The sequence below is a fragment of the Podarcis erhardii genome (assembly GCF_964252035.2).
Source record: "Podarcis erhardii genome assembly, chromosome: 4".
NCBI lineage: Eukaryota > Metazoa > Chordata > Lepidosauria > Squamata > Lacertidae > Podarcis > Podarcis erhardii.
Window position 1 is genome coordinate 11,784,826 of NC_138508.1, and position 19,849 is coordinate 11,804,674.

The window sequence follows — 19,849 nt, forward strand, 5'->3', positions numbered from 1 at the left end:
AACAAACGCCAGTGCATTAATATTAAATAAAAAAGCACCGGGTCTCCTTGGGAACATTGTTGGCTTTTTCTGCAAAGCAGGCAGCGCCGCTGAACTTGCCCAGTGACTCCCCATCCATCAACATCTAATTACAAGCTTCAAATTAAAACAAAGTTCTAGTCTGGGGCGGCTCCAGCTTTCAAACGCCGCTTGGCGAAAAAGGAGGATTTGCTCTCTCGCACACGTGAGAAGACAGGCTGAACGCTTTGCGGGTCGACGCGCCATTTCTCCTAGCAGAGGCCCAGAATGCGCTCAATGGTCCATTCCACAGCTATTTGCTCCGTGCCAAGGTTTTGCCACGGCGGTGCGCTTGAGACTGACAGGTGCAAAACAAGCTGACTTTTAACTGGGCTGCGTAAATAGGCCTGCTGGTTCCCTGCCTCATGGTAGAATCCTTAAGAGTTTAACTGCTGTAAGAGTTTCCAGCACAAATTCATTATACAGTGGTACCTTGGGTTAAGTACTTAATTCGTTCCAGAGGTCCGTTCTTAACCTGAAACTGTTCTTAACCTGAAGCACCACTTTAGCTAATGGGGCCTCCAGCTGCCGCTGAGCCACCAGAGCACGATTTCTGTTCTTATCCTGAAGCAAAGTTCTTAACCTGAGGTACTATTTCTGGGTTAGCGGAGTCTGTAACCTGAAGCGTCTGTAACCTGAGGTACCACTGTATTTGTTATACACTGTATTTGTTATACAGTGGTACCTCGGGTTACATAAGCTTCAGGTTACAGACTCCGCTAACCCAGAAATAGTACCTTGGGTTAAGAACTTCTCTTCAGGATGAGAATAGAAATCGTGCTCCAGCGGCGCAGCGGCCGCTGGAGGCCCCATTAGCTAAAGTGGTGCTTCAGGTTAAGAACACTTTCAGGTTAAGAACGGACTTCCAGAATGAATTAAGTACTTAACCCAAGGTACCACCGTACTCCTGTCGCTACAGGGGCAGTGGCTCAGTGGTAGAATGCGGCTCTCACATGACAGCTTACCATGCAGGGTACGCCTTGGGTGCTGGAACCTGAAAGCGTGAGACTCTTCATCTCAGGGTTCTGGGTTCGAGACCCACGTCAGGTGAAAGTTTCCAACATTGCAGCGGGTTGGACTAGACCCTTGCGGTAGGGTTGCCGTATTTCAAGAGGTAAAAAGCCCGACAGCTCAAAAAGTTGTTGAACTTTTTTAGGGCAATTGCCCAGTAACCCCTTTGCCACCGCCAAGAATGAGCCATCAGAGCCAGAGCCCAAGTCGCCCACACCAGAACCAGAGCCGCTGGCTCACCATTTAAAAAAAAAAAAACAAAGTTCAGGACATTTGGTTTTAAATGTAAAATCCCCCACCCCCCGGATGGACATGTAGGACCCCAAAGAGAGGACATGTCTAGGAATTCCGAGACTTATGGCAACCCTACTTTGTGGTACCTCCCAGCCCTGCAGGTCTATGATTCAAATACTTTTAGACCACTTTTTAAATTTCACGGGCGTGTTTGCAGTGTTGCAGATCACAATACAATTAAAAAACCCAACAGAACCATCCGGTATCAATTTAAACACACACAAAATTCTGCATAGCATGTAGCTCTGTTGAGGCAGCACCGAGTGTTGACATTTTGTGCCCCTAGTGCAGTGGTACCTCAGGTTAAGTACTTAATTCGTTCTGGAGGTCCGTACTTAACCTGAAACTGTTCTTGAAGCACCACTTTAGCTAATGGGGCCTCCCGCTGCTGCCGCGCCGCCGGAGCCCGATTTCTGTTCTTATCCTGAAGCAAATTTCTTAACCTGAAGCACTATTTCTAGGTTAGTGGAGTGTGTAACCTGAAGCGTATGTAACCTGAGGTACCACTGTATACACAGGAAACTTGGTGAAAAATCCCTCTTACAACCTGGGGTATAACAAATGGGCTAAGCAAATAAATAAGTCTGCCTCCCACTCATCCTTACCCAGCACCGCCAGGCCCAAACCTTGGTCAAAGTTAGCAGCAGCTTCTCCATGTCTCGACACTGTCGTTTGATATATTGTGGCAGTAATACTTAGCTATTTCCCATGGGCGTGGAACAAGGCGTTAATTCACTAACATTTGTCAAAATACTGAAATTCTCTTCCGAGGGACGGCTGTAGCACTGCGGCACGTTATTATACCTCGAGAAAGACAGGGGGGAAAATACTATTTTGCAGTAGAGATCCTGCTCCGATAACCACCAGTGCACTTTTCATTAATATCTGGTGACAGATGTAGTTTACTGAAGAAAAGTCTATTACCTACACTCTAACATGAAGTTATCTCTTTTTCTTCCAAACAGCATAATGACTGGATCTCTGCCCCAGCATCGCTGACATATATCAGTTCTTTGCAGGGCGTGAAATCATATCCTCTGCTTATTGTAACTATATTAAGGTGCTTACAAGAACAGGAGAAAAAGGGTGTATGCGTGCTTGCGGGAGAATGACATCAGAAATGTCCAAAAGATACAGAAGAAACTCAGTTACTGATCTGTACGTACAGACACACATACAACACTCTCAAACTATCCAAATTCTGCGCCTGTTTTCCCTCTCCATGCAAAACTTATTTCTGTTCCTGCACAACAGAATTAGGAGTGATATAGGCCACTGAAGACCCAGCCTTGCCCAGTGAAGAGCCTGCTTATCTGATTTCGACAAATTTATATACTGCTCAACTGCTGTAGTCTCTGTGTGGTGCACAATGAGGTTACTGAAGATGCAATATAGGTAAAAAGTTTAAAGCTAGCCATAAAATAAGAAAAGGGCTTAAAATGCCTGCAGAAATTAAAAGGTCTTCAGGGAAGGGGACTGTCTGGTCTCAGCCAGGAGGGAATTAGAGATTTAGAGCTACTTTGGTTACTTGCTATCACCCCTTAATGCAGGCATCCCCAAACTCGGCCCTCCAGCTGTTTTGGGACTACAACTCCCATCATCCCTAGCTAACAGGACCAGTGGTCAGGGATGATGGGAACTGTAGTCCCAAAACAGCTGGAGGGCCAAGTTTGGGGATGCCTGCCTTAATGGGAAGAAGTTTCTTCTCCTCCCCTGGGCTAAAGCGGGCATCTGATTAATGTGCAAAACTGTCGAGGATCACCACCATCTTTGTGAGCCTAGGAAGGCCTGGCAAATAATTGAGTAATGTAGCGTGGGACCCAAGAGGAGTGCTTTGGAGGTGGCATGACAAGATGGCAGACACTCCTACTGTGGGTCAGAGAAGGTGCCTCAGCAGAGAGGGACCTGGTGACAATGACTCACATCCCTCCAGTAGAGGTCAGGAGGACCTCTCACCTTCTCCACCTGTAAGAATCCTTCCCACATTGCAGCTGGGTGGGTGGCTGAGAGGCAGACAGGAGGGTCTTTGCCTGAGGCCACCTAGAGATTCATAGGCCGAGGGAAAATCTGAACTGAAAGACCTACATTGGCTCCCAGTACGTTTCCGAGCACAATTCAAAGTGTTGGTGGTGACCTTGAAAGCCTTAAACGGCCTCAGCCCAGTAGACCTGAAGGAGCATCTCCACCCCCATCGTTCAGCCCGGACACGGAGGTCCAGCTCCGAGGGCCTTCTGATGATTCCCTCAGTGTGAGAAGTGAAGTTGCAGGGAACCAGGCAAAGGACCTTCTTGGTAGTGGCCTCCGCCCTGTGGAACACCCTCCCATCAGACGTCAAGGAAATAAACAACTATCAGACTTTTAGAAGACATCTGAAGGCAGCCCTGTTTAGGGAAGTTTTTTAATGTTTGATGTTTTATCGTGTTTTTAATATCCTGTTGGGAGCTGCCTAGAGTGGCTGAGGAGACCCGGCCAGATGGGTGGGGTATAAGTAATAAATTCTTATTAATTATTATTATTATTAATCTGATACAATGCAACAAATAAAACTGCCTCCCACGCCAGCCTGGGAGACGCAGGGCACGAAAGGGGAATGCATGCACAAAAAGGTATCTGTCTTCAGATTGTGGTTGTTGTTGTTGTTGTTGTTGTTATTGCAGGCCGAGGTGTGGGCAATTAAAAGGCAGTTTCCGGATACAGAGAAAATCTGCTACTGGTAAGAAGAAGAACAGATGTTTGCCCAGATCATCACAGGAGAGGGAGTGAAGCAGTGGGCCATGGAAGATCCTTAAGAGGCCCACACCTTACAACATCTGACAGATGTAAAGCATCATAATTACCTTGCAGTAAGCGACTGAGCGGCTCCTGTGCAGACACTGAGCGAGGAAGCGTGTCTTTCCCCCCTCTCCACCCCCTTTTGCTAGTGGCTCATCAAGTGCAGCCTCCCCAAGGGAATTTCCGAAATGCTAAATTGAAAATAGCCTGTTGGCCATCTACAGAACCAGATCTATTTATTTATTTCAAACAGAGACATTGCCGGAAGGGTGCCCCCACTCGCTTGCCTGGGTTACTTCCTTTAGCACGGCACGGGTGCCGCTTTTTTTGCAATATAGACAGAAGAAGCAGTATTAAATCACCACAAATGCTTCAGAGAGCGCTTTGGATTTTTTTTTTTAAATTCAAGCAATGACCTCCCTGCCCCACCAGGGCCAAATATTTCCGAAATGTCTGCCAGTCCGCAAAAGTCTTTAAAACTCTTCGGTGCAGCAATTTTCAGAAGGGTGACCACCTTAAAGGTAAAGGGACCCCTGATCATTAGGTCCAGTCGTGAATGACTCGGGTTGCGGTGCTCATCTCGCTTTACTCGCCTAGGGAGCCGGTGTACAGCTTCCGGGTCATGGGCCAGCATGACTAAGCCACTTCTGGCGAACCAGAGCAGCGCACAGAAATGCCGTTTAGCTTCCCACCGTAGTGGTACCTATTTATCTATTTGCACTGTGTGCTTTCGAACTGCTAGGTTGGCAGGAGCAGAGACCGAGCAACAGGAGCTCACCCCGTTGCGGGGATTCGAACCGCGAACCTTCTGATCGGCAAGCCCTAGGCTTGTGGGTGTAACCCACAGCGCCATCCATGTCCCTGGTGACCACCTTACTCAGTCGCGACAAAAGCAACGGGTCTTGTGGCACCTTAACACAGCCTCTCCGACTTGGCTACTAACCCTGATGGCTATGTTCTGCCTCCACAGATGTGGAGATGTTGAGAAAAGCAAAGAGGCAGCTGGTTCAGGTCCTACCCACCGGAGCAAGAGAAAACAAGTTTGCTCCATCCTCCATGTGACGGCCCTTTAAATATTTGAAGATGGCTCTCCTATATCCTCTCATTCTCCTCTTTTCCAGGCGAAACATACCTCTACCATTCCTCATCAGGCTTCATTTCCAGACCCTTAATCGTCTTGGTCACCCTCCTCTGCACACATTCCAGCTTGTCAACATCCTTCTTAAATTGTGGTGCTCAGATCTGGACATAGTACTCTAGGTGGGGTCTGACCAAGAAAGAATAGAGAGGAACTATCACTTCCCTAGATACTATACTTCTGTTCATGGGTATAGCCAGGATTTTTGTTAGCGGGGGCAGGCCATTTGTTGAGGGCAGAACCTCAGTTTGCTATAGATTTTGATTGATTTTTAAAAATTGATTTGGGGGACAGCTGCCCCTCCTTGCCCCCCACCCTTGGCTATGCCCATGCTTCTGTTGACGCAGCTACTATTCTCTGCAGTCTGCTAGACCTTGCACAATCTTTCTCCTCTCACACACCACATGCCTGGTCTCCAATCCTCATTCTAGCTCAGGCATTGGCAACCTCAGCACCTCCAGATGTTTTGGAACTACAACTCCCATGATCCCTAGCTAACAGGACCAGTGGCCAGGGATGATGGGAATTGTAGTCTCGAAACATCTGGAGGGCCGAGGTTGCCTATGCCTGTTCTAGCTCCTTCTTTTACATACAGAGAGACTCGAGTCCACTGGTTTCTTGAAAAGGATTCTTGGTTTCTCCTCTTGTATCAATAGATACATAAAAACACAAGACGAGCCTCCTGAGGTTTCCAGCAACTGGTATTAAGAAGCATTAGCTAATCCGACTAACAGCCGTTGTGCAATATTTACCGTATGATGTTGGGAACCGAAGGACCCTCAAGCCACCATCACCCCAGCTTCCCTTCCCTTTATCAAACGGCGCACAGATGTGCAGCTACGGAGTCTGTGCAAAGCATTCCCTCCGTGGCAGAATGAACAACAGGATTGCCAAGCCCATTAGAATGGCTTTAGAATTCAACCATGTGGTTATTTACCTGTTGGAAAGATCTAGGAATAATCCATCAAAAGATCCTTGAAGTATGCAGCCTTAACGTGGACATGTGTTGATTGCAGTTTACCTGTCGGGGGAGAGGAAATAAAGAAATACGATAAGGAGGTTGGCCTTTTCAGTTATTTCTTTTAGGCTGGAAAGCAGGAAGTGGAACAATCATATTAATAAGAATAATAGCAGCAGCCATGGGACACTTCTTCAGGGGAAGCCGGGAATTCAAAACAGCTACTGATTTAGCTGAATTATAGAACAGCAATCTTGTCCCCCGATACAGTTAGCTCTTTAAAATCTCATTAAAATCTCAGTGATATGAGCAGATGAATGGAAGATGCAAGCATCAAACAAGCAGAGCATCTCAAAAGTTGGTTGAACATCCGGTCCACTGGGTTGTTTTCATATGGAGTCACCATGCCCCCTGGGTTGGCTTGATGGTTTCATATTATTTGGTTTTGCGGGTGTGGTAGAATGGATTCTTACATTGTCTGAAGATGGTTCCAACAGTCAAATGGGTGTGATTTTTGGATCCTGGTTTTTTTTTAATTAAAAAATCTTTAAGCAAAAACATGGCTTATTTCCCCCACAATGAATGGAAAATTGGGTTTCCTTATATTATAATATCTTTCATTCAGAGAAAGAATCACTGGAATAGCATCTAATGCTACACGCAGGGCTGGACCCATCATTCCTAGGCAGTAGGACCAGTGGTCAGAGATGATAGGAGTTGTAGTCCAACAACATCTGGTGACACAAGGTCGAGTAAGGCTGGTCTAAAGCAGGAATGAATAAAATCAAAGTAAATTTTGAGATCCTCCTCAGGTGAAACACATGGGGATTTTCCAAGCAAAGGCAAAGGTTGGGAAAGGCTACTCTAGGGTAACAGACAGGAAATGTCATGGGATTTCTTGCATGAAAACCACTTGCTCAACCATTGAGCTATAACTCTTCCTGTAGAACAGGGTTCCCCAAATATGGAACTCCAGTTGTTTTTGAACTACAGTTCCCATGATCCCTGATCACTGGTCCTGCTGGCTAGGGGTGATGGGAGCTGTAGTCCAACAATAGGTGGAGACCCAAGTTTGGGAATCCCTAGAAGCTCTAGAGGTTCCATATCCCCAGTCACAAAAGAAAACTAAAAACCGTTCTAAATAAAAAAATGTATACACCACCTACTCATTTAAAATATCAAGGTAATATGCAATAGCTCACCCAAATCTCCACCACCAAAGCATTTGCCAAAGTTAGTAAATGAGATTGAACCAACCTCCCTCAGGTTACAACAGACACCATCCCACAAGGAAACATTGAAAGAACAACGAAGCACTAAAGCACGACACAGAGCGATTGCACCTCTTGCATCATGGTTTAGCAAAACAACATCAGAGAGATCTTTAGCCTGCCCCTCCGAAACCAAACGAGCTATCTTGAGGCAGCATCACAAAGCATTAAGATACCACAAAACAATGCAAAATAATCCTAAGCGTGAGCGGCTCACCTGGAATTAGTATTTGCTTAATTCTGAATACAGCTCTTGGCATAATAAAGTCTCCAAAAGCCGCCTGAAAGTCAAAAGTGAAGATGTCTGAAGGAGGCTCTGCTGGAGGAGTTCCCCGAAGCGATGGAACCAGCAACACTAAATCCCTAGCTTCTGGTTCGAGGTCAGTTTGGCCTCTCTAACCGGGGCGGTGGGTGGGGACAACTGAACACCACTCCTCTGGATGACCTTACTGCACCAACAAGGAGTGGCGACATCTGCCAATGAGTGTGTGTTTAAGTAGCGCTCTTGAAGGGCGACTCAGCTGGAAATGACAGTGTTCTGAAACCTCCACTCTCCAGGTGTTTCATTGAACTACAGCTGCCACCATCCCTAGCGACCTTAGCCAATGTCCAGGGATGGTGGCAGTCATAGTCCAAAGCCATTTCTGGGAACCCAGGGCTGAAGAATGCAACCTTAAGAGGCACAACGGGGAGAGAATTTAATCTCCCACATCTTGCCACTCGTTGCTGTTGTTGTTTAGTCATTTAGTCATGTCTTCCATAAACACAGTATTAACAATGAGTCCATAAGTGACCGTGTAGGCCAATAATAATAATAATTGTTGTTGTTTAGTCGTTTAGTCGTGTCTGACTCTTCGTGACCCCATGGAACAGAGCACGCCAGGCACTCCTGTCTTCCACTGCCTCCCACAGTTTGGTCAAACTCATGATGGTAGCTTGGAGAACACGGTCCAACCATCTCGTCCTCTGTCGTCCCCTTCTCCTTGTGCCCTCCATCTTTCCCATCATCAGGGTCTTTTCCAGGGAGTCTTCTCTTCTCATGAGGTGGCCAAAGTATTGCAGCCTCAGCTTCAGGATCTGTCCTCCCAGTGAGCACTGAGGGCTGATTTCCTTCAGAATGGATAGGTTTGATCTTCTTGCAGTCCATGGGACTCTCAAGAGTCTCCTCCAGCACCATAATTCAAAAGCATCAATTCTTCGGCGATCAGCCTTCTTTATGGTCCAGCTCTCACTTCCATACATCACTACTGGGAAAACCATAGCTTTTACTATACACAGACCAATTTCTTGCCCTGTCCACAAGTGCACAGGAGCCAAGCCTGACAACTGTAGCTCCCTCTAGGCCAGCCTTTCTCAACCTGTGGGTCCCCAGATGCTGTGGGAACTACAACTCCCATCACCCCTAGCTAGCAAGGCCAGAGCTCAGGGATGATGGGAGTTGTAGTCCAACAACATCTGGGGGCCCACAGGTTGAGAACCGTTGCTCTAGGCATTTGGTAATGGAGGAGATCAGGGAAAGCCATGCCAGACACCCTCTGTTTTATCCAAGGCCTTCTTGCATTGAGCTGGAAGATCTGGTGGCAGAGCCCAGTGCAGTAAGCTTGGTAGTGCCAGGGCATCGGAGAGGTTTGGGACACATGCTGCTGCCCTCATCCTCAGTTTCTGCTCTTGAATGTTCTGTCTACATGCCTGGAGAGGGCTATAACTTTCACCAAGGTCAAGGCTCTATGCCCTCACTTGCCATGCATTTTCGTTCTATCACTTGCTTAGCCTTCAGAAAGCTCAGAGCAACTTATGTTAGGCATCAGTTACCCACTTCGTTTGCATACTATTAAGATTTCCAGGACAAGTCTTCATGACCAGCTGAAATGCAACAGGTGCACCAATAAGCAACGATCTTACTTTTAAAAGACATCTGAAGGCAGCCCTGTTTAGGGAAAATTTTAATGTTTAATGCTGTATTGTGTTTTTAATATTCGGTTGGGAGCCGCCCAGAGTGGCTGGGGACTGGGGAAACCCAGCCAGATGGGTGGGGTATAAATAATAATATATCATCATCATCACCATCATCATCTCAGTGCTGCAAAGAAAAGTTACAGCTGTTGGATGTGTGGTTGCTGTGGAGCTCTGAAAGATGCAGGAGACTTGTGGGTGCGCATCCATGTGTGGCAACTGTGACAGTTTGTGCCCTTGGTTTCAGCACCCGTCATTTGAGCTCTGTGGCTTTTGAAAATGCTATAAATAAGCATGAAGAGACCTCATTCCAAATCCATCATCAGTGTAATTTGCACTACACAGAACTTGGGTACAATATAATTAGCAAATGCATTGCAATAATTTATTTTTGGTTTAAAAGGCTGAACAGTCACGGTCTTCTAACAAGGTGGGGAAGAGAAAACAGAGCTATGAGCCAAGTGGTGTTTTTTTTTAGTTCCCCTTTCCCCCCCTTATTCTGGCTCCTATTAATTCAGACATTTTACCTTTGGTGTGCATTCACTCACCTATGCAATGCGAGCCGCTCCACTGAGAAGGGTTTTGAATATGGAGCCTGCTTTTTTTGTTTCTTGTTTTGGGCGCGATGCAAAACGCAAAGCCAAAGCCGCGAGAGCCCCTCTGCATTTGCATTATTATGATTAACACTACTCCAAACAGAAAGCATCCGGCGGTATTAATTACAGGAATGGTGAGATTCAAATAGTCATAAATCATTAGACAGCATAATGTAAACTCCCCGAAACCTTATCAGAAACTAATTTTGCATGACTTCAGAGGCTTTTTTCTTCCCTGCTCTGCCTTTCCACCTCATTTATATGGTGACTGTTGACGTAACGGCAGGAATTGTACGTGCTTGATTGAGAGGTATGAAAAGAAAGAGCAGAGAGGGTGAAATTTATGACTTTCCCTAACAGCTACTTTTGTGTTACGCATAACTCTTTATCCTAGAGGGTGGAAAGGTTATGGCTGGTATTTAACTAACCTCTCCCATCAGTTCAAGGATTTCCATTTGCACAACTCCTTCTCCCTCTTGCCAGATCTGCTCCAAAGGGTTGGGGAAACCTCTAGAACTGATTTGGGGGGGTACACTGAGGGAGGAAATGGGAGCTGTGGAGGATACCGCATTCGCTTACCGTGCACTAGGCTCATCTGTCTGAGTTTACAGCATGTAATACTATATCTATAAAAGGTAAAGGGACCCCTGACCATTAGGTCCAGTCGTGACCAACTCTGGGGTTACGGCGCTCATCTCCCTTTACTGGCTGAGGGAGCCGGCGTACAGCTTCCGGGTCATGTGGCCAGCATGACTAAGCCACTTCTGACAAACCAGAGCAGCGCACGGAAACACTGTTCACCTTCCCGCCACAGCAGTACCTATTTATCTACTTGCACTTTGACGTGTTTTCGAACTGCTAGGTTGGCAGAAGCAGGGACTGAGCAACGGGAGCTCACCCCGTCACGGGGATTCGAACTGCCAACCTTCTGACCGGCAAGCCCTAGGCTCTGTGGTTTAACCCACAGCGCCACACGCATCCCTATACCCACTATACCTATAATTACTCATAAATAAGTCCCATTGAGTTCAGTGGGTCCTTTCCCCAAGGTAAGTGGAGCCTGAGGTTCTATTCTGAACTTGAGGCTCTATCCTGGAATTAATAGCTAGCTGGCTCAAGAGGCCTGCAGGAATGCACCCTAACTGCACTAAGGATGCAGAAGCACTTTCTGGCTCAGAGCGGGACACTCCCTTGAAGGAAGGCAAAGTCCTCTTGACTCACAGAGCTGAGCTTAGGACCCCACCCTGAGGAATGTACTTATCTTGGTTCCCTTTGAGATTCAAGGCCTTCTCCTAACACCCTCAATCACTGGAATTAAAGAGGCAAACAAGTGTTTGTTCTCTGCTGGGAGTTGTAAGCCACCCTATCAGGAGCTCATTGCATTGAAGTTGGGCCTTCAGTGGAAAACTGGAGCTCTTTCCTGCACGCACAACGAACCAAACACTTCTTCTTCTTTGGCGATCACTCATAGCCGAGTAAGATTGTCTTCCATAAGCATGGTTTTAACAATGATTCTGTAAGTGACTGTGGAAGCCAATTCTGGATCCACACGTCCTTCCACAGTGGGGACATTGGTTTCCAGGCAGGAGCTGATCACAGTGTGGATTTGCCAAGTGTGCCTTCCTCTTAGCGCGTTTATCCCTTTTGCCCTGAGTTCAAATATCTTCAAAGCCCATGACACCTTTGGCAAAGGCTGTTCTCCAATTGGAGCGCTCGCAGGCAAGTGTTTCCCAATTGTTGGTGTTTATACTACATTTTTAAAAATTTGCCTTGAAACAGTTTTTAAACCTCTTTTGTTGACCACCAGCAATACGTTTTCCATTTTTAAGTTCAGAATATGGAAGATGGTAACCAGACATCCGCACAACATGACCAGTTTAACGAAGTTGAAGTTGAAGAGTCATTGCTTCAACACTGGTGATCTTTGCTTCTTCCAGTACACTGGCATTAGTTTGCCTGTCTTCCCAAGTGATGTGTTTTGGAGACACCGTTGATGAAATCTTTTGAGTAGTTGGAGATGGCGTTTATAAGTCTCCTTCCAAACCAAAATAAGTCACTTTCCCATTTATTTAGGCATTAAGTATTTGTACAATGGCAACACTTAAGTATCTGCAGAATATTGACAAGGGAGGAGGCACTGAGTTCTGCCCGACATTGGGCGAGCTTGTTGTGTTTGTGTGACGTCACATGGGCAACATACAAGCATGATGTCAAGTGCATTGAGAGGAGGCTGCAAGGCCCTATGAGACTCTCTGCCTCCATGAGGAGGCCCAGCAAGGCCTGGCCCCTCAAGATCAGGGGGAGCACCCGCCCTACCAAGCTGTTGAACACCCTCCCACCAGATGTCAAAGAGAAAAACAACTACCTGGCTTTTAGAAGACATGTGAAGGCAGTCCTGTTTAGGGAAGCTTTTAATGTTTAATAGGTTATTGTATTTTAATATGTAATAATAATAATAATAATAATAATAATAATAATAATAATAATAAAGCAATAAAACATCAAACATTAAAAACTTCCCCAAACAGGGCTGCCTTCAGATGTTTTCTAAAAGTCAGGTAGTTGTTTATTTCCTTGACATCTGGTGGGAGGGAGTTCCACAGAGCGGGCGCCACCACCGAGAAGGCCCTCTGCCTGGTTCCCTGTAACCTCACTTCTCGCAGGGAGGGATCCACCAGTAGGCCCTCGGTGCTGGACCTCAGTGTCTGGGCAGAACGATGGGGGTGGAGACGCTCCTTCAGGTATACTGAACCGAGGCCGTTTAGGGCTTTAAAGGTCAGCACCAACACTTTGAATTGTGCTCAGAAACGTGAATCCTGTGTCCAATTCTGGGCACCATAATTTAAGAAGGATGTTGACAAGCTGGAAGCTGTTCCAGGCTCTCCATGTAAACCCATCAACAGCCAGGTAAACCCATCAACAGGTTTCCTGCCAGACAGGATTCTGTTGTAGACCCCCCTTCTGTGATGAAGGTATGATGTACTGGGTGGTGGTCTTGGGCTGCAGGGTGGCAATTTAAAAAGTCTATATAAGGCCTCGCACACCATTGTTCTGGGTTGCTCCTCCATCCTTTGTGTGGTGAGGGGAGCACCCTGTTGCAACAGCTCAATAAAGATCAGGCTTACTAGCTGCTTTGCTTCTCAATATTCTCTGGTTGGTCTCTGTTATTTTCTCCTACCGAGAGGGAACCCACTTAAGGGCTCTATACGGGCTCTCTTGGATACCCCATAAGGGAAAAAGGACAGATTTTGTTTATAACAGTACCCCAAGATTTACAGTGCCTAGGCGGGCCCGGGAGATTGCTTGTCACCTCTAAGGGAAATCAATACAACCCCCCTTCCTTTTCGCCCGGTCATTTCGACAGAATGAGATTTCAGTTTCTTTGCTAGAAGCACGAATCCAGCCTCCTCGCCGTCCGACCTTCCCCAGCGACCACCACACAGGCACACACACCCCTCCAAGGTACTATGCAAACAACATTACCATATGACATTACCCAGCCCTGTTCCATTATTTAATGCCTCTTGAGGAGAGCCTGAGAGTGAGCCTTTTAATCCTCGGCAAATTGACAGGATCTCTATCCTGGGAGATGCAAATTGAATAAAAACGAAAGGGTCTAGACTGCACCCATTGCATTCTCCCCAGCCGCTTCAAGCTACCCTCCTCCCCACTGCCAATTAGTTCTCTCCCGGGAAAGGGTGCAGGAGTAAATCCACAGAACTGCGTTTCGCCAGTTGTCAATAACAATAAAAGCTCGCCTGTGCAGTCTTCCCCCAGACCTGAATTCTGCATTTCCAACCCGCCAATTAAACTCCTGCTGCGACTTTGGAAGTTGCAGCCACTGTGCAGCTGTTCTGCTTTGCTGGCACTAAATTTCCCTCAGTAGTGGATCAACGTGTTTAAACACTTTGATCTTCCTTATCTCAGCAGAGGGATTTGAAAGCCTACTTGGAGAAACAAGCTTTCATTTGGGCTCAACCCTTCTTTATCTAACCTGAAACTTTGGGTGTTTGGGGGTGTGTTTTTTTATTTTATTTAAAAAACCTCATTGTCTTTGGAAATCGCTTCTTTCCCTGTGCACACAAACTCAGGCATTCTCTTTCTCTCTCTAAGAAGAAAAAGAAAATGGGGGGGAGATTTAGCCGATGGTACTTCAAAGGGCAGATAAAGGCTACAAAGGAGACAAAATTTTATATGCAGTAATACCATATCATCTCAATATCGGGCACATGCTCTCAGATTTTCTATTAAATCTTCTTCAAACACCCCACTAGCTTCCCTGAGTATGCAGACACAATGGCGGTTCTGTTAGAAAACATCAGTGAAGAAATGTGGTTTTAACAAGGGCTGCTCCAGTTTCCTATCCAAACCCGGGAACATCTCAGCTAAACTGGAAATATGCAAAGCGTTGATTGGTGTTTTCTTCTCCAAACAAAATTTTCCGATTGGCACCAGAATTCAAGGAATGCATTATTATTATTATTATTATTATTATTATTATTATTATTATTATTATTTTATTCCTGTGCAGGCATGGTGTACGCTGCACCAAGGGATTTGTAGTCACAGTGAGATTACAGAACAGGGAGGGGGTAGAAAGGGCTCTATGAATTGAAAACAGAGACATTGTATGTACCCTTTATTAAAATCATTTAATAATAATAATAATCCATATTATAGCACTCAAAAAAAAAATTGCAAACAAAGTCCTAAGACAGTTACCACACTGCAGCATGGATTATTTATTATCTTTAACAACTAGAAGACAAATGGATAAAATGTTGGAATTTGACCAAAAGAACCAAGGTAAAATCCTTTCCCAGCTTCCTGTCTCAACCTAACCGGAATCACAAGGTTGTTGCAAGGATAGAAGGAATCAGACAGGGTAGGCATCCTTTGCAATGTCTTGAGCTCCTTGGGAAAGACGTAGGATAAAAATAACATCCTCCCTTCTTTCCTTACAATCATCATCTGAGGCCCTTCTTTGTGTGCCTCCTCCACAAGAGCCCCAGCGGCAACACAAGAACGGGGCCTTCTCTGCAGTGGCTCCCCATTCCTGGAATGCTGTCTCCAAGGTTTGCCTAGCGCCTTCATTACGTATCTTTAGGTGCCAGGCAAAAACGTTTCTCTTCTCCCAGGATGTGGCTTGGAGAGGGGGTGTGCTCTGGGAGCCAGACCAAGAAATCTGTACCGCTCTATTCTCCCTTGGTCAGACCACAATTAGAATACTTCATCCAGTTCTGGGTACCACAATTTAAGGAGGATATTGTCAAGCTGGTACATGTGCAGAGGAGGGAGATCAAGATGATCAAGGGTCTGGAAACCAAGCCTTATGAGGAATGGCTGAAGGAGTAGGAGTATATGATAGCCACATCAAAAGGCTTGTTATAGGGAAGATGGGGGATGCTTGTTTTCTCTTGGCTGCCTGTCATAAATGCTGAAATTCCTGCGTTGGAGTAGGATGGACAAGAAGACCCTCAGAATTCCTTCCAACTCTACAATCCTATGTTTCTATGAAGTGTAAGGGGCCTGAGGTTCTGTCCCTGGGCCTGAGGTCCCATGGAATAAACCTCCTATGATAAAATACTATCAAAATCAGTCCCATGGCCCATGTATTCCAAGCATCCACACCTGGAGGAAAGTCTCAGAGGGACTATCCTCTAGTCTCAGTAAGGTGATGATGAAATACTACTACTACTACTACTACTACTAATAATAATAATTTATGGCTTGGTTTCCCCAACCACTCTGGGCGGCTTCCAACAAAATATTAAAAACACGCCAAAACATTAAAACTTTCCTAAACAGGGCTGCCTTCTCATAGTAAGGGAACCACCAGAAGGCCCTTGAAGCTGGACCTCAGTATCCAGGATGAACGATAAGGGGTGGAGATGCTCCTTCAGGTGTTTAGGGCTTTAAAGGTCAGCACCAGCACTTTGAATTGTGCTCGGAAACATACTGGGAGCCAATGTAGGTCTTTCAAGACCGGTGTTATATGGTCTCGGTGGCCGCTCCCAGTCACCAGTCTAGCTGCCGCATTCTGGATTGGTTATAGTTTCCGGGTCACCTTCAAAGGTGATCTTACTCCCCTGAAGACACGGTTAGGGTTGCAAAATGCCGCAACTCATTGTTTCCCAGCAAGCCACCTGTGAAGAAGGCCCTTTGATTTGAGGACATTTTACTTGCTGGACAAGTTCATCTGTCGGAAAATCCTATCTATACACAAGTATCAGTTCCATCCACATTCCAGCATGGAAGGAAGCGTGCTTCTCTTACCTGGTGAAACCAAGGTGATTAAGCACACTTACCTCTGTGTTGGACCCTTTTGAGTATCACTGGGATGATTTAAGGTAGAATAAAATCACACGCTTTTGATACAGGGTTTCCCCCTTTCTCCTCTCCCCCCAAAACGTGCTGCAAATCATCAGCACGTTCTCCTCAGTTGGACACAAATTAGAGTCAGACTTTGTGCAGGAGCAGGAAAGTTCTTGGGCAGCCTGTCTTATTTTATTTGCAGAAAATAAGCCCAGGAATTTCTGGGGTCACGGGCAGACACCACGCTGGGCAGTGTCATAACACACACGGGTGGAACAGGCCCTACTCCATTTCCGAAGGAACCCCACAGCTCCCATAAATCAGTCAGCAGGTACCTTGGGCCCACAGATATTAGTAAAGCTGACTCAAGGAATTGAAAAATGGAGCGAGGTTATTTGAAGGCTGTGATTGTTATTACACCAGGCTCGCCAAGGCAGGGAAGGGGGAGAAAGGAAGTGCCAAAGCGACAAGAGACTTGAGCCAATGGAGACAAGGTGGCCCCTAGCAGCCTTTCAGGAAAAGGAGGAAGAAAACAGAAAGGCAATTCATGGTATGGGCACCTTGGACAGTGAATCTCAGGATGAAATTGAACTTAGATTGATACCTGCTGCAATTCCTGCATTGCAGGGGGCTGGATGATAATGATAATAATAATATTATTAATATTTGTACCCCACCCATCTGACTGAGTTGCCCCAGCCACTCGTTTGGGCTCCTTCAACTCTTCTAGCTGTCCATGGAGGCGCAGGTCAGTTCTGTGTCCAGGGCAGCTGTTTAGCAGCTCCATCTGGTATGCAGGATGAGACCCTCCCTGCCCGCAGACTGTCTCCCCAGAGTGGTGCAGGCTCTGGTTATCTCCCGCTTGGACTACTGCATTGCGCTCTACATGGGGCTACCCTTGAAGGTGACCCGGAAACTGCAACTAATCCAGAATGCGGCAGCTAGACTGGTGACTGGGAGCGGCCGCCGAGACCACATAACACCGGTCTTGAAAGACCTACATTGGCTCCCGGTACGTTTCCGAGCACAATTCAAAGTGTTGGTGCTGACCTTGAAAGCCCTAAATGGCCTTGTCCCAGTAGACCTGAAGGAGCGTCTCCACGCCCATCGTTCTGCCTGGACACTGAGGTCCAGTGCTGAGGGCCTTCTGGCGGTTCCCTCATTGCGAGAAGCAAAGCTACAGGGAACCAGGCAGAGGGCCTTCTCGGTAGTGATACCCACCCTGTGGAACGCCCTCCCACCAGATGTCAAAGAGAAGAACAACTACCAGACTTTTAGAAGACATCTGAAGGCAGCCCTGAAGCTTTTAATGTTTGATGCATTACTGTATTTTAATACTTTTTGGAAGTTGCCCAGAGAGGCTGGCGAAGCCCAGCCAGATGGGCGGGGTGTAAATATATTATTATTATTATTATTATTATTATTATTATTATTATTATTCTATGAGGGGTCAAAAGGACTCTGATTCAGGGAGGATCTCTGCAGATAGCGTCTATGCATGTCACGTCAGCACCAAGCAAAAATCTTTTTAATTTATTTTTTTACACAAGCAAGACCTGTTTCTTGCCCGCTTCTTTGATGTGCATATATGCCTATTACTGCCTCTGTGGTCAAACCTTTATTCCCGTTAATCTTTTGCTTTATGGTTTTGACTGCTATTAGCCATGGGAGCTATCTGAAAGTTTTGTTGCTGAAGGACAGGGAACAATTTTTACAAACAAGCAAGCCAAACATACGGACATTGATTGCTGGGGGCACCAAGTATATGTGGTGGAAGGGTCTTCAGAAACCCCCCCCCCCAATATTTTGGGGCAGGGGTCTGCACCCCACAAATATTGAGGGGGCTGCCACCCCACCCCCCGCGTGACTTGGCTGAGCCCCCTCAATTTGGGGAGCAAGTTGGTGTCCCTGTTGAGAGCTGTTCAAAGAGCTATCAAGTCCTATGGCACAAGGTGCCAACCTGTTCCTTGCCTTTGCCTTGTCAAGGCAGTGATCAGCTTCCTGCTTATTATCGATCACCATCATAATCTTAACAAAATAAAAAAATTCCTTCCAGTAGCACCTTAAAGACCAACTGAGTTAGTTCTAGGTATGAGCTTTCGTGTGCATGCACACTTCTTCAGATACACTGAAACAGAAGTCACCGGACCTTTCTATATAGTGAGAAGGTGGGGAGGGGTATTACTCAGAAGGGTGGTGGGAATGGGTGATTGGCAGATAGCTGCGATGAGCCTGTTGACGACTCTTAAGGACTGCAATAGGTCTAACAGGAAAAAGCAAGGGGTGAGAAGGTGAAAAATGGTCCGGTGACTTCTGTTTCAGTGTATCTGAAGAAGTGTGCATGCACACGAAAGCTCATACCTAGAACTAACTCAGTTGGTCTTTAAGGTGCTACTGGAAGGAATTTTTTTATTTTGTTTTGACCATGGCAGACCAACACGGCTACCTATCTGCATCATAATCTTAGTGTTCGTACCCCACTCATCTGACTGGTCAAAGGCCTGGAAACGATGCCTTATGAGGAACGGCTAAGGGAGCTGGGCATGTTTAGCCTGGAGAAGAAGAGGTTAACGGGTGATATGATAGCCATGTTCAAATATATAAAAGGATGTCACATAGAGGAGGGAGAAAGGTTGTTTTCTGCTGCTCCAGAGAAGCGGACATGGAGCAATGGTTCCAAACTACAAGAAAGAAGATTCCACCTAAACATTAGGAAGAACTTCCTGACAGTAAGAGCTGTTCGACAGTGGAATTTGCTGCCAAGGAGTGTGGTGGAGTCTCCTTCTTTGGAGGTCTTTAAGCAGAGGCTTGACAACCATATGTCAGGAGTGCTCTGGTGGTGTTTCCTGCTTGGCAGGGGGTTGGACTCGATGGCCCTTGTGGTCTCTTCCAACTCTATGATTCTATGATTCTATGATTCTATGACTGGGTTTGCCCCAGCTGCTCCGGGAGGTTTCCTACAGATATAAAAACAGGTTGTCGGCATGTCTTTCCCGGCCTCTGCCATGTCTCAACTTGACCCCGAGCCTTGTTCGAACGGCGGAACGTGGCCAGCTGAGAAAGTTAAAGGCCGGAGCTTGCTGAGAGCATGTGACAGAACAGCATCTCCCCGTAGGGCAGCACCTGTCTGGCTGGATGTTTTGATCACGTTGCGCATCGAGGAAAGACTTTCGCTTTGCTCCATATGGCTCTGAAAGGGGGCGCCAGCTGCCTCCCCTCTCCTGATAACGTTTGCTCGCCATCGAACGACATATGAAAACATATGGAATCATCTCTCCATTAGGAAGAGACGATAGCCAGACACACGACGTCTCTCTCTCTCTCTCTCTCTCTCTCTCTCTCTCTCTCTCTCTCTAACAAAGTTATTAGGGTGGCTTCTCCTGACTGAGAACAGGCCTTTGCATAGTGTGTGAGAGAAATTGAGTGTGAATGTGTGTATATGAAGGAGCTTAAGAAGCCTTAAGGGGTCACCACGAGAACCTCC

The 19,849-nt window shown here is 46.4% G+C and overlaps 1 protein-coding gene across 10 annotated transcripts in view; it reads right to left on the minus strand.

The window, feature by feature from the left end:
- TENM4 (teneurin transmembrane protein 4) overlaps positions 1-19,849 on the minus strand; it is a 659,336-nt gene that overhangs the window by 408,809 nt on the left and 230,678 nt on the right. For all 10 annotated transcript variants that reach the window (XM_081859991.1, XM_081859990.1, XM_081859998.1 and 7 more), the window contains one exon: positions 6,210-6,293. The gene's annotated coding sequence lies outside the window, so the exon portion shown is untranslated. The remainder of the gene's footprint in view (positions 1-6,209; positions 6,294-19,849) is intronic.